Below are 14417 nucleotides of genomic sequence, written 5' to 3'. Positions count from 1 at the left end.
GCAACTTCTCAACAACGCCTGGTCTGATCTATAGTCGAACCAAGCCGCAATCTATCGAGACTCTGACCTCTACGTAATCCACCCAGTTGACTACGAATGGAAGAAATCCCCAAAATAGTTTTGAAAGTGATTTTTCTTTGACGGCTGCTAGACCCAAAAACAAAGAAAAATGGGATTCCTATATATCATTTTTTAGGGTTTTTTGGAATTAAATAAATATAATAATATTTTAAACCGAAAATTATAATTACATTAATTACAATATAATTTCGGTAAACCATATATTTATTTGAATTCATATGCTAACCAAATTCATGTCCTCATCATGCGTACAACAACCTTGTACATAATGTGTTGAAAATTTGATTACCGAATTAAATTAATTCTATAATTCATTTAATTCAAGCGACACCCAAAAACGATACCAACTATGGTTTATTCCGTTCATTTCAACTATTGGGTGTGAACCTGTAGGTTCCTGTAACGTTAGCAGTAATACTAGAACGATTCCAATGTTACAAATAATGAGTGGCATCTAGCAATGCATCATTGCTACCTAAGTCACAAGAGATCATGATTCGACATAACCTTTTTATGATAAACCTTTTATGCAATAATCCTTAAGTCCTTTATCTCTGGATTGGACACAAGTCATAGAATATTCACACTTGTATAGTTCATTCCATGTTCCTTGATATCTTAAGTAGACTACGATATACAAATAAGTATGACATCTCATATCAACTTATTTGAGCATGGCCATGCATTTCTAGTCTCACTTAATTAAGTGGCCTAATATATTACTCCCATTATGTAGGAGGGACATATTCTATATCGACCAACCATATCCCTCTACATCGATTGTGTTATATCCAACATCAGCCTTTATAGAACAACCAGTTACGGTGTACGTTTGATATATCAAAATATACTACTCACGATGTTTGGGATTATGATAATCTCAAGTCTGAGGATCATATACATATTAATCACTATGAGTAATGTCGTGACAATTACATAATAATCCAAGAAACATACTCATAATGGGTAAGTCCAATATGTTGTTTTCTAACACACATATTCATGCATCGATTCTGACATTCCATATCAATGACAACTCTTTATCATCAATCAACTACATGTTAGTCTTAATGCATTATCGTTGTCCTATCCAACAATAATACTTGACTAAGGATCTTTTAAGAATAATCATATTATTCTTAGGACATTATTATAAAACAGTTTATTTATACACACAGAAAAGAAACTGAAATAATAATGTTAACGCCTTATATTAATAAACATGATAAATCAAGTATGTTATTACAACCATCTCATGATTGATGTTTGGGCATACTCTAAGAATCTTCCATTAGTACTAAGACCAATCACTTATATATCTAATACCAAGTGACTTAGTGTGACGATCATGCTTCTGCTGTGTCAGAGGCTTGGTCAAGGGATCAGCAATGTTATCATCTGTAGGTACTCTGCATATCTCTACATCCCTTCGATCGATAAGCTCTCGAATAACATGGTAGCGCCTAAGTATATGTTTGGATCGCTGGTGAGATCTAGGTTCTTTAGCTTGTGCAATGGCTCCATTGTTATCACATCGGAGTTCTATAGCATCTGATATGCTAGGCACAACCCCTAGTTCAGTAATGAACTATTTTATCCAAACTGCTTCTTTTGTTGCCTCACTGGCTGCAATATACTCGGCCTCTGTTGTAGAATCAGCTACTGTACTTTGCTTTGAACTCTTCCAGCTCACAGCACCAGCATTAAGGCAAAACACAAAACCTGATTGTGATCGAGAATCGTCCTTATCGGTTTGGAAGCTGGCATCAGTGTAACCTTTTACACTTAACTCTTACTCACCTCCATATGTTAGGAAAGTATCCTTAGTCCTTTTCAAGTACTTAAGGATATTCTTGACTGTGGTCCAGTGACCTTCACCGGGATCTACTTGGTATCTTCTCGTCATGCTTAAGGCATATGAGACATCTCGACGGGTACATAACATGGCATACATGATAGATCCAATAGCGGAAGCATATGGAATTTTACTCATGCGTTCTCTCTCTTGTGGAGTTGAAGGACACATTTCCTTCGAGGGTGAAATACCATGTCTCATAGGTAGGAATCCTCTCTTAGATTCTTCCATACTGAACCTTTTCAGTACTTTATCTATGTATGTACTTTGGCTTAGACCTAATAGTCGTCTTGATCTATCTCTATAGATCTTTACTCCTAAGATGTAAGTGGCTTCGCCCAAGTCCTTCATGGAAAAAGAACTTCCTAACCAAGTCTTAATAGACTGCAGGGTAGGTATGTCATTTCCTATGATAAGTATGTCATCCACATACAGTACCAAGAATGATATAGTGCTTCCACTAAATTTCTTGTAAACACATGGCTCATCTTCATTTTTGATAAAACCAAACTCTTTGATTGCATCATTAAAACAAAGATTCCAACTTCGATAAGCTTGATTTAATCCATAAATGGATCTTTGTAGCTTACATACCTTTCCAACATCCTTTGGATTGACAAAACCTTCAGGTTGTGTCATGTACACATCCTCTTCAAGTTTCCCATTAAGGAAAGCTGTTTTGACGTCCATTTCCCAGATTTCATAGTCATGAAATGCAGCTATAGCGAGTAAGATCCTGATGGATTTATACATAGCTACGGGAGAAAAGGTTTCATCGTAGTCAACACTATGAACTTGGCGAAACCCTTTAGCGACTAATCGCCCTTTGTATGTTTGTACATTACCATCCCTGTCGGTTTTCTTATTGAAAATCCACTTGCACCCTATGGGCTTAACCCCTTCGGGTGGGTCAACCAAAGTCCATACTTGGTTTTCATACATGGAATCCATCTCAGATCTCATGGCTTCAAGCCATTTCTCAGAGTCTGGGCTCGTCACCGCTTCTTGATAAGTCTTAGGCTCATTTTGATCTATAAGTAGAACGTCACCATGCGTTGTACTGAGAAATCCATATCTCTCGGGTGCTTGGTGTTCTCTTAAATATCTACGCGGTGGTTGTGTTTCTACAGCAATTACTTGTTCCTCAATCCCTTGTGGAACTTGCTGTTCTTCTATCTCTGGTTCAGTGGTATTTTGTGATTCTCCAACTTCATCAAGTTCAATCTTTTTCCCACTTCCTTTTCTAGAAATAAATTCTCTCTCTAGGAAGACACCAGTCCGAGCAACAAGTATTTTGTTCTCAGTGGGATAAAAGAAATAATATCCTTTGGTTTCTTTTGGATACCCCACAAAAACACATTTTTCAAATTTGGGTTCAAGCTTAGTAGACGTCTGACGTTTAACATAAGCTTCGCAACCTCAAATTTTCATAAAAGACATACTGGGACGTTTCCCAGTACACATCCCATATGGTGTCTTTTGAACCGATTTAGATGGAACACGATTTAGTGTGAAAGCAGCTGTCTCAAGTGCATGTCCCCAAAAGAAAGTCTTCAGATCAGCATGACTCATCATGGATCAAACCATGTCTAACAAAGTTCGATTTCTTCTTTCAGAAACTCCATTCCATTGAGGAGTACCAGGAGGAGTAAGTTGTGAGACAATCCCACATTGCTTCAAAAGATCATCAAACTCTAAGCTCATATACTCCCCACCTCGATCAGATCAAAGTGTCTTGATAGTTTTTCCTAGTTGATTTTGTACTTCATTTTTGAATTCCTTGAACTTTTCAAGGGATTCAGACTTATGGCGCATGAGATAGACATACTCATATCTACTGAAATCATCAGTGAAAGTAATGAAGTAGTGAAATCCTCCTCTAGCCTGTGTATTTATTGGCCCACATACATCAGAATGTATTAAGCCCAATAAATCACTAGCTCGTTCACTTTTACCAGTAAAAGAAGATTTAGTCACTTTTCCCAATAAGCAAGATTCACATACTTCAAATTGTTCAAAAACAAATGAATCCAAGAGACCATCTTTATAGAGCTTGGATATTCGTTCCTCACTTATGTGGCCCAAACGACAATGCCATAGATAAGTTTGATTTGAGTCATTTATTTTTGATCTTTTAGTATTTATGTTGTAGATGGGATTTGTTTGATCTAAAATATAGAGGCCATTAATCAATTGCGCCGAACCATAGAAAACATTGTTGACATAAAAGAAACAACAATTATTCTTAATAATTATCTCAAAACCAATTTTTTTTAAACAAGAAATTGAAATAATGTTTTTAGTTAAACTGGGCACATAATAACAATTCTCTAAACATAAACCAAGTCCACTAGGCAAAGATAAATTATATGTTCCTACAGCTAATGCAGCAACTTTTGCTCTATTTCCAACTCGTAGGTCCACATCTCCTCTAGCCAAAGTCCTACTCCTTTGCAGTCCCTGTACAGAAGTACAAATGTGAGAACCACAACCTGGCTCTGATACCACTATTGGATCACCGACACCCCTACGGCGTAGCGAAAAAATTTAAAAATCGGTGACCTTAACCACAGATCCATGTGTGATGAACGAATCGGGGTGAAAAAGGTTACGAAATTACCTAATCTTTATTTTGAGTAGACAACAACTTCTCAACAACGTTTTGTCTGATCTACAGTCGAACCAAGCCGTAATCTATCAAGACTCCAACCTCTACGTAATCCACCCAGTTGACTACGAATGGAAGAAATCCCCAAAACAGTTTTGAAAGTGATTTTTCTTTGATGGCTGCTAGACCCAAAAATAAAGAAAAACGGGATTCCTATATATCATTTTTTTAGGGTTTTTAGGAATTAAATAAATATAATACTATTTTAAACTAAAAATTATAATTACATTAATTATAATATAATTTCAGTAAACCATATATTTATTTGAATTCATATGCTAACCAAATTCATGTCATCATTATGCGTACAACAACCTTGTACATAATGTGTTGGAAATTTGATTACCGAATTAAATTAATTCTATAATTAATTTAATTCAAGCGACACCCAAAAACAATACCAACTATGGTTTATTCCATTCATTTCAACTATAAGGTGTGACCCTGTAGGTTCTTGTAACGTTAGCAGTAAAACTAGAACGATTCCAATGTTACAACCAATGAGTGGCATCTAGCAATGCATTATTGCTACCTAAGTCACAAGAGATCATGATTCGACATAACTTTTTTATGATTAATCTTTTATGCAATAATCCTTAAGTCATTTATCTCTGGATTGGACACAAGTCATGGAATAGTCATACTTGTATAGTCCATTCCATGTTCATTGATATCTTAAGCAGACTACGATATACAAATAAGTATGACATCTCATATCAACTTATTTGAGCATGGCCATGCATTTCTAGTCTCACTTAATTAAGTGGCCTAATATATTACTCCCATTATGTAGGAGGAACTTATTCTATATCGACCAACCATATCCCTTTACATCGATTGTGGTATATCCAACATCAGCCTTTATAGAACAACCAGTTACGGTGTACGTTTGACTATATCAAAATATACTACTCACGATGTTTGGGATTATGATGATCTCAAGTCTGAGGATCATATACATATTAATCACTATGAGTAATGTCGTGACAATTACATAATAATCCAAGAAACATACTCATAATGGGTAAGTCCAATATGTTGTTCTCTAACACACATATTCATGCATCGATTCTGACATTCCATATCAATGACAACTCTTTATCATCAATCAACTACATGTTAGTCTTAATGCATTATCTTTGTTCTATCCAACAATAATACTTGACTAAGGATCTTTTAAGACTAATCATATTATTCTTAGGACATTATTTTAAAACAGTTTATTTATACATACAGAAAAGAAACTGAAATAATAATGGTAACGCCTTATATTAATAAACATGATAAATCAAGTATGTTATTACAACCATCTCATGATTGATGTTTAGGCATACTCTAAGAATCTCTCACTAGCACTAAGACCAATCACTTATATATCTAATACCAAGTGACTTAGTGTGACGATCATGCTTCTGCTGTGTCAGAGGCTTGGTCAAGGGATCAGCAATGTTATCATCTGTAGGTACTCTGCATATCTCTACATCCCCTCGATCGATAAACTCTCGAATAACATGGTAGCGCCTAAGTATATGTTTGGATCGCTGGTGAAATCTAGGTTCTTTAGCTTGTGCAATGGCTCCATTGTTATCACATCGGAGTTCTATAGCATCTGATATGCTAGGCACAACCCCTAGTTCAGTAATTAACTTTTTTATCCAAACTGCTTCTTTTGTTGCCTCACTGGCTGCAATATAGTCGGCCTCTGTTGTAGAATCGGCTACTGTACTTTGCTTTGAACTCTTCCAGCTCACAGCACCAGCATTAAGGCAAAACACAAAACCTGATTGTGATCGAGAATCGTCCTTATCGGTTTGGAAGCTGGCATCAGTGTAACCTTTTACACTTAACTCTTCCTCACCTCCATATATTAGGAAAGTATCCTTAGTCCTTCTCATGTACTTAAGGATATTCTTGACTGTGGTCCAGTGACCTTCACCGGGATCTACTTGTCATGTCATCAGTCCAATCTTTTAAGCTTTAAACAACATAGAAGAAGGTCATAATCATAATCTAACCTAAAACAATTTTTGTTTAATATAATAATTTGGTATTTGATTTAATAAAAAGATTTTTTTTAATTAAAATTGATTCAAATAATTATGTTTTTTATCCAAACCAAAATGGGATAGCAAAGTAGTGAAAAGTGAATAGCCGGGACTGAGACACTGGGTTGAGAGAAACAACACTGGGAGTTAATGAGGGAAGACTGCAATTGCTACAAACAGTGGCTAAGGCATAGCCCTTTGCCTGCATCTGCATGCTGTCCAACTGCAATCATCCATTACTAAAATCTCGTTTAGAGACAAGGGAAAGTTGTTTATTTTGATTATAGCTTGTGGTATAATTATATAATAGCACATTCCGTCAAACAGTGAAACAAAGGAATACTTTAAAGCAACGACAAATCCAAAGCTTCCACCGTTCCTAGAAAAAATTGCTACTATAATGAGCTTAAAATTTCAGATATAAAAAAGATTCTTCAACCAAGCTCAAGGATCTTGACAAAATTGTCTTCTAAAAAAATTATAAATTAACCGATCTTCAAAAGGGGGGAGTGAATCTGAAATCAAGGGTCAAATACATCTGCATATCATCTCCGTGTCACAATAACGATTTCCCAACTGGACTCACAGGAAATCCATGGAAGACTACTTATATTTACAGTAAAGATCAGAGAAAGAAAATATATATATGAAGTGTGTGCTGAAAGATCAACAAATAGATCTGTTTAAATATAGAAACGAAGAACGAGAAAAATAGATAAGATTTATCGAATGAACTTACCAAGCGAAGGTGCAGGTGAAGGTTTGTAGAAGACGTTTGTAGCTTCACTCTAACCTCTAATTCTAGAAATAAGTGGAGCCGTGGAGGACCAGAGGTGGATCGGTGAAAGTGGATTGCTGCCGGAGGTGAACTCGAATTGAGAAAAAAAAGGGAGGGCACAAGCTTAGGGAGAAATGTGGAAGAGGGGAAATGGGATTGGGAAATGTATTTTAAAAATAAATAATATATATTTATTATATTCGGGCCGAGCCCGAACCAAAAAAATTTTACCCGAAGCAAACAGGCCTCATTTTTTGTCCAAATTCATATTTGGGGCCTATATTTTTATTACCCAAACCCTCTCATATTTCAAACAGGCTGATCTGCCCAACAATGATCACCTCTAGTACCAACTTGCCATGCGACACCACAAACAACTTTTTTTCCCTATTTTTAGCTTTTCTTGTCAAACTCTTTTAAAAAATCACCTAGCTAATATATCAAGCAACACCACAAAAAAAATAATTTTCCGTACCCACATTTAGAAGGAAATACAAATATGTTTTTAGAAATACATATCAATTCCACCAATCACTTAGAAAAATTATTTTTTAAAATGGTATAATCGGCTAATGATGGGGAAGAATTAGGGTGGTACCACCAATGTTACTATAGATAACAACCCAATTTCATAAATAATTAATTTTTTTATATCATTTTGATAAATAAAAAAACCATACATTTGATTCCAAAGAATGAACGGTTGTACTGCTGGCAATGGTATGACCAACACCACCTAGATTATTTTTGAAGCTATCCAAGAGATATAAGGTATTAATGTACTTAGGCTGCAGATTCCTTGGCATTCTTGTCTGCCTTAGCAATGACTTCCTCAATTCCTCCAACCATGTAAAATGACTGCTCCGGAAGGTCATCATATTTTCCATCCAACACACCCTGTATGAATCATGATTATTAAGAATTAAATTCTACTAATAACCACACAATATACAACTAAAATACACTTATCATTAAAACATGCAACTAAAATTATTTGTACCTGGAAGCTAGTGATGCTCGCTTTCAACTCCACATACTTGCCAGGAGCACCAGTGAACGCTTCTGCTACATGGAAAGGTTGGCTCAAGAACCTTTGGATCTTACGAGCACAAGCAACAGTTAACTTGTCATCTTCACTAAGCTCATCCATTCCCAAAATTGCAATGATATCTTGCAAGTTCTTGTAGTTTTGGAGAACCTTCTGCACACCACAAGCAGTACTGTAGTGTTCCTCACCCAAAATATGAGGAGAGAGCATACGAGATGTAGAATCCAAAGGATCCACAGCAGGGTAAATACTAAGCTCAGATATCTGATGTAATAAAGGAAAAAGTGTTATGAGCAGAGAGCAGCAGGTAATATATAAAGTAACAACAGAAAGAGTACCTCCTAAAAAGCTACATATATTTACAATACCTGCCGGGACAACACAGTTGTAGCATCCAAGTGAGCAAAGGTTGTCACAGGTGCTGGATCAGTCAAGTCATCAGCAGACACATAAATTGCTTGCACAGAAGTGATAGAACCTTTCTTGGTGGTGGTAATACGCTCTTGAAGGCCTCCAAGATCAGTAGCCAAAATTGGTTGGTAACCAACAGCAGATGGAATTCGACCAAGCAAAGCAGACACTTCAGAGTTTGCCTGAAGGAAAAAAAGGAGGAAAAAAAATCAAACCACATTAGCAACATGCAACATGCAACATACATGTAATGTAAAATGTTTCCAAAGCTTCCACAATAAGCCATCTCACTTGTGTAAAGCGGAAAATGTTGTTAATAAAGAGAAGAACATCTTGCCCTTCAGCATCACGGAAGTATTCAGCCACAGTCAAACCAGTAAGGCCAACACGAGCACGGGCACCAGGGGGTTCATTCATTTGCCCATAGACAAGAGCACACTTGCTCTCAGCCTGAAATTAAATAATAATAATAATAATAATAATAATAATAATAATAATAAAGAAAGAAAGAAAAAACCCACAAGGATAAGATACAAAAGAAAAAAAAGAAGGAAAATATAGAAAATGAATAATATACTTATATTATTTCCCGGTACAAGTCATTACCCTCTCTTGTACGTTCTCCAACACCCGCAAACACTGAGAAACCACCTATGTACAGAAACTAGTAATATAAGAATAATAAACAAAGTACAAACTGTAACCAACCACAAATATAACATAAAACCAACCATGAGCTTTAGCTACATTGTTGATAAGTTCCATAATACGCACGGTCTTTCCTACACCAGCACCACCAAAAAGTCCAATCTTTCCTCCTCTTTGATATGGTGCAAGGAGGTCAACAGCCTGCATAATAAAATAAGAGAAAAAAGTTTTAACTTGCGTATCTCCTCCAGATTCAGACAACAGAACCTGCGAATATAAGTTTATCCTGAAACAGCATAGCATCTTTCACAGAAGGAAGAGAAAAAGGATAGCATGGCGTCAAAGAAATACATACTGCAAGCAATAATTAACACCTTAATGCAAGTGAGAAGGATCTGTTGTTCAGTAGCTTGGTCGACAAAAGCTGGTGCCTCTCTGTGAATGGGCAAGAAGTGATAGGTTTCTGGTTAAAATTACAGTCCGCTAGTCTTTTGCACCAGTAATATATAAAACAGCTCAAAAGATTAAACTGTTGGCAAATCTCTTACTGAGTTCGCCTTTGTCGTCAATAGGCTCTCCAATAACATTTATAATTCGTCCAAGAGTAGCTTTACCAACAGGCACCTGACGACAATAAGCAAACATGATTTAGAAGTTAGTGAAATTCAAACACAAAATGTTATACGGTAGACGAGTGAAAATGGTAAAAAGCTACAAAGTAATGGATTTGAATTAGATGCCTATTATTTTTGGCCCAGGGGAGGGGAACACTGAGGATAGGTTTGGATGGGCGATTGAGAAGGGTGCGGTGCTTTTGGCGTACTTTTTGTCTCACACTGATATCATTTCAATATCTAATTTCACCTCCACAACTATTTTTAAACTCAGCATATCCAAACCCACCCTTCCACCCTGAAAAAGAGGTAAGTTTTAACTTGTTTAAGAAAAATTTCTCACTAATTCCAGAACATAACTCATTTCCATAAAATCTAATCAGATATCCATCTCTATTTCACTTCATCTCCAAGTTTCTAGCTCCGAACATGAAATAAAACCAACCCAGATGAAATTTTCAAACATGTATAAATGCCAATAAAAACGAGAAGAATTACAGTGATAGGTATTGAGGACCGGCTGCCCTCTAACAAGTCCCTCCGTTCCATCCATAGCAATGGTCCTAACCATGTTTTCACCCAAGTGCTGAGCTACTTCGTGCACAAGCCGGATCGAGTGGTCCATTACCTCAAGGACCGTCAAAATAGGAGGCAAACCTTCATCGAATCTTACATCAACGACGGCACCAATCACTTGACAAACCTGACCGATTGCTCCAGCTCCTGAAAATTCTTCGGTGATCTTACCTCTGCCGGCTACCTTAGCGGGAGGAGGCTGCGAAGGAGCAGTAGAAGCAGCTGCAGAAATGGAGTACTGAGCATCGCGTGAGATAAAGTAGGTGCAGGGAAAAGGGCGGCGCATAGGAAGAGGAGAACAGAGACGAGGGTTAGAGTTTGAAGGTTTAGACACAGATCGGCGAGAAGCTGAGCGGAGGAGGGAACAGAGGAGCCGACGTGAAGTCATTAATTAGGGCTTCCACAGAGAGGCTAGTGTTTGATGATGAGAAGGGAATTTGTGAGACCAGTATCAGTTTGTTGAGTTCCCTTGCTTGTTATAAAGCTAAGAGATTCATTCATTCTTGGATCTTTTTCCATTTTATGTTTTACTATGGAATTTTCTCTTTCTTTTACAGATTTTTCTTCCTTTTTTAACTTCATTTTTTCGATTTCTTTTAATTTTGTTAATGGTTCGACTACTATTTATTTTCTGTTAAGGAGCTTTCATTTCGGGGGCATTTATCTTTTGAATTATAGATAATTTATTTATTATCTACCCTGTTTATTGAGAAATTTAATCTGTTTATATTATCCATATTTTATTGAGTGGATCTCTATCAAGTTCTAGATAAATTTTGATAAATAGTCATCATAAATAGAGTTCTATTTTATTTATAATTCTTATATCCTTACATATAAACTTTGGAGAAGCATTGTAGATAATTTCGATTGTTCAATAAAATGACTAATTTAACAATCAATCTACGAATTCATCAATATTAAACCGAATAGCGCGTACAAACTTACCGTCACAAACATGATCACACGCACAGATTAAACCGTTGGAGTAGAAACCACTACTTCATCGTCTTCTCCTACGCAATAGATTCACAGAACATTAACTTCCCTAACTTCACACTTTTACACTAATTCAAGCGGAATGAAAAATTAAACTAATCGAACTTACACTTGCCCAAAAAAACTAAGAACAATCGAATTATCAAACCCCAACAATTAGAACAATCAATTCTAAATAGAAAGGAACGAAAAAGCAAAAAAAAAAACATAGGGGAAAATAGAGTAATGGGAGAAACTAATGTTAGAAAAATTTTGAGGAGAGAGAGAAGAGAAAAATAAAAATTAAAAATTAAAGAATATCCTAACTCCCCACTAACAACTAAATATCACCAACACACACCCTGATCCTCATCCAACAACCTCAGAGTTTTAGTTCCACCGAACCTCTATCAGACAACCGAAAGAAAAATTATCATCCACTCTCACACGAGACCTTAGGGCAAGCTAACACTTTACCACTTGAACCAATAAGTTCATTCTGATATGATTTGTCTAGAAGTAAAATATATGTCATACCACCAAGGATAAGGCTAGGATAAAAAATAGCATAAATTTCCAAATGTGGGACTTGAACCCAAGACCTCAAACACAAAATCAAAACACTTAGCCATTGAAACAGATACATATTTATAACAAAATTCACAGAAATAAAGTTAAATTAATCAGGGTGTTACAATTGTCTGAATTACTTTTTGCACATTCCTTGAAGTGAATGTTTGCAATAAATATAATAAATTTTATAATCATTTCTTTTTGGATATTTGAAGATTTTGGGATATTTCCTAAAGTGAATATTGCATTTAATTGTTTTGGAAATTACATTTATTTTGTTGACTTAGTGACATTATAAACTTCACATTGATTTAGACATTTCCAGTAGTAAATGTCACAATAGTACTTATATGTGGATACAAAGTAAAATAAATGACATTAAAATTATCAATTTGACGCGATTTATATTGACATTATTAGTACAATTGAAATACATGTTAAAGTAAACTAGAAGTTTACTGATACAAATGCATTTACTACTTGGCGTGACTAGTTAGACCATTCTAGATCATATATGATGTGAAAATTAATTGAGGATTCATATAGACATTTATTAAAAAACCAAAAGATTCTTTAATTTAAAGAATTCTCATTTGTTACTTGTTCTCAATGAAAATTTCTTATGAGAAACTCACTAGCTTAAGTTGAAATTTAATGTCTTGCATTTTTGAAATGTATATGGGCTCATTCATCCACCATGTGGATAATTTTGATATTATATGATTTTGATAGATGCATCTACAAAATAATCACATGTGTTATCAATTTGCAACCTGTCGTTTGTAAGATTGCTTGTTTAATTAATTAATTTCAGATTATGCAATTAAGACAATTCATCTTGGTAAAGCTTATGAGTTTATATCTCAATCTTTTATTGATTGAGTTTGAAAAACTTTTGTAAAAGCTTGTTATTTATGCGCATATCGGTTTAGGGAAATTATTAATTGAACACCTCTGATTAATATCTAAACCATTACTTATGAGAACTAAACTTCCTATTTCAACATGAAATTATGTTGTTTTACGTGTTATACGCATCAAGCCAATAAGTCATAAATACTCTCCATTATAATTGATTTTTGGTCAAGAGCTAAATATTTCTCATCTTTGAACTTTTGTATGTGCATATATATTCCAATTGCTCCACCACAATGCACAAGGATGAGCGAGTCCTCAAAGAAAGTTAGGAATATATATTAATTACAAGTCTCCTTGTATTATTAGATCTTTTGAATGTATTAGAGATTCAATTATGACATGATTTGTGATTACTATTTTGATTTGATAACTTTCCCAATATTAGGAGAGAAATAATAGCTGAATGAAATCACTACTTGTAAAGAGGTATTATTATCTAGATCCATATAGAGAGTAATTTGAACGAGAAGCTCAAAAATGATAACTCACTTTATTACAATTTATTTTTCAAATGTATTTACAAACTTAATCAGAATAACCAAGTTTTATATATCATATAATATTTTAATTTGAATCAAAGTCCCATTAGGACAATCAATTAGAATTAATGATAGATTAATTGGTTCAAAAGATGAAAATTCTTTTAGATGGTTATACAGTGGAGGCGACTGCTCCAGAAGAGACCCAAGACATAACTAAAACTCCAAAAGAGATTCAGGTACCTGAAACTAAAGACTAAAATAGTGAAAATAAGAGATTTCGATAAGTTATGTCAATTCGAGAAAATGTGGAACCGATAATAAAATTGGTCGACAATGATTTTGCATGCAATATTATTAATGAAATAATGAAATTAAAGGAGGATCTTGAATAAATCTATTGAGAAATATAGATATGGAATAAAGTGGTCAAAATAGAAATACGCAACTCAAGTACAATTAAATTTGTGGAGTTTTTAGACCAATAGTCCAAATATCTAAAGGTATAAAGCCAGTTAGGGTGCAAATAAAATAGTTTTGCAAAAACGGAATAAAAATATTAAGCTTTTCGCTAAGTCCTAGCATTGATTATGAAAAGATATAATATTCTTTTACGGTGGATTCAATAACCTTTAGATATATTCTTTTAACAATTCATAAAAGATTTAACTTGCGTCTAATGGTTGTTGTTACAACATTTTAGGAACCACTATATAGTAAAGTTTATATTAAAATCCATGAAGGA

General features: G+C 34.9%; 1 pseudogene; it reads right to left on the bottom strand.

Moving 5' to 3' along the window:
- Window positions 1-8054: 8054 nt before the first annotated feature.
- LOC107920925 (ATP synthase subunit beta, mitochondrial-like) lies at window positions 8055-11411 on the bottom strand (annotated as a pseudogene).
- Window positions 11412-14417: the final 3006 nt, after the last annotated feature.

The sequence above is a fragment of the Gossypium hirsutum genome, chromosome D01, assembly GCF_007990345.1.
Source record: "Gossypium hirsutum isolate 1008001.06 chromosome D01, Gossypium_hirsutum_v2.1, whole genome shotgun sequence".
Lineage (NCBI taxonomy): Eukaryota > Viridiplantae > Streptophyta > Magnoliopsida > Malvales > Malvaceae > Gossypium > Gossypium hirsutum.
This window is presented reverse-complemented; position numbering and strand designations above follow the sequence as displayed.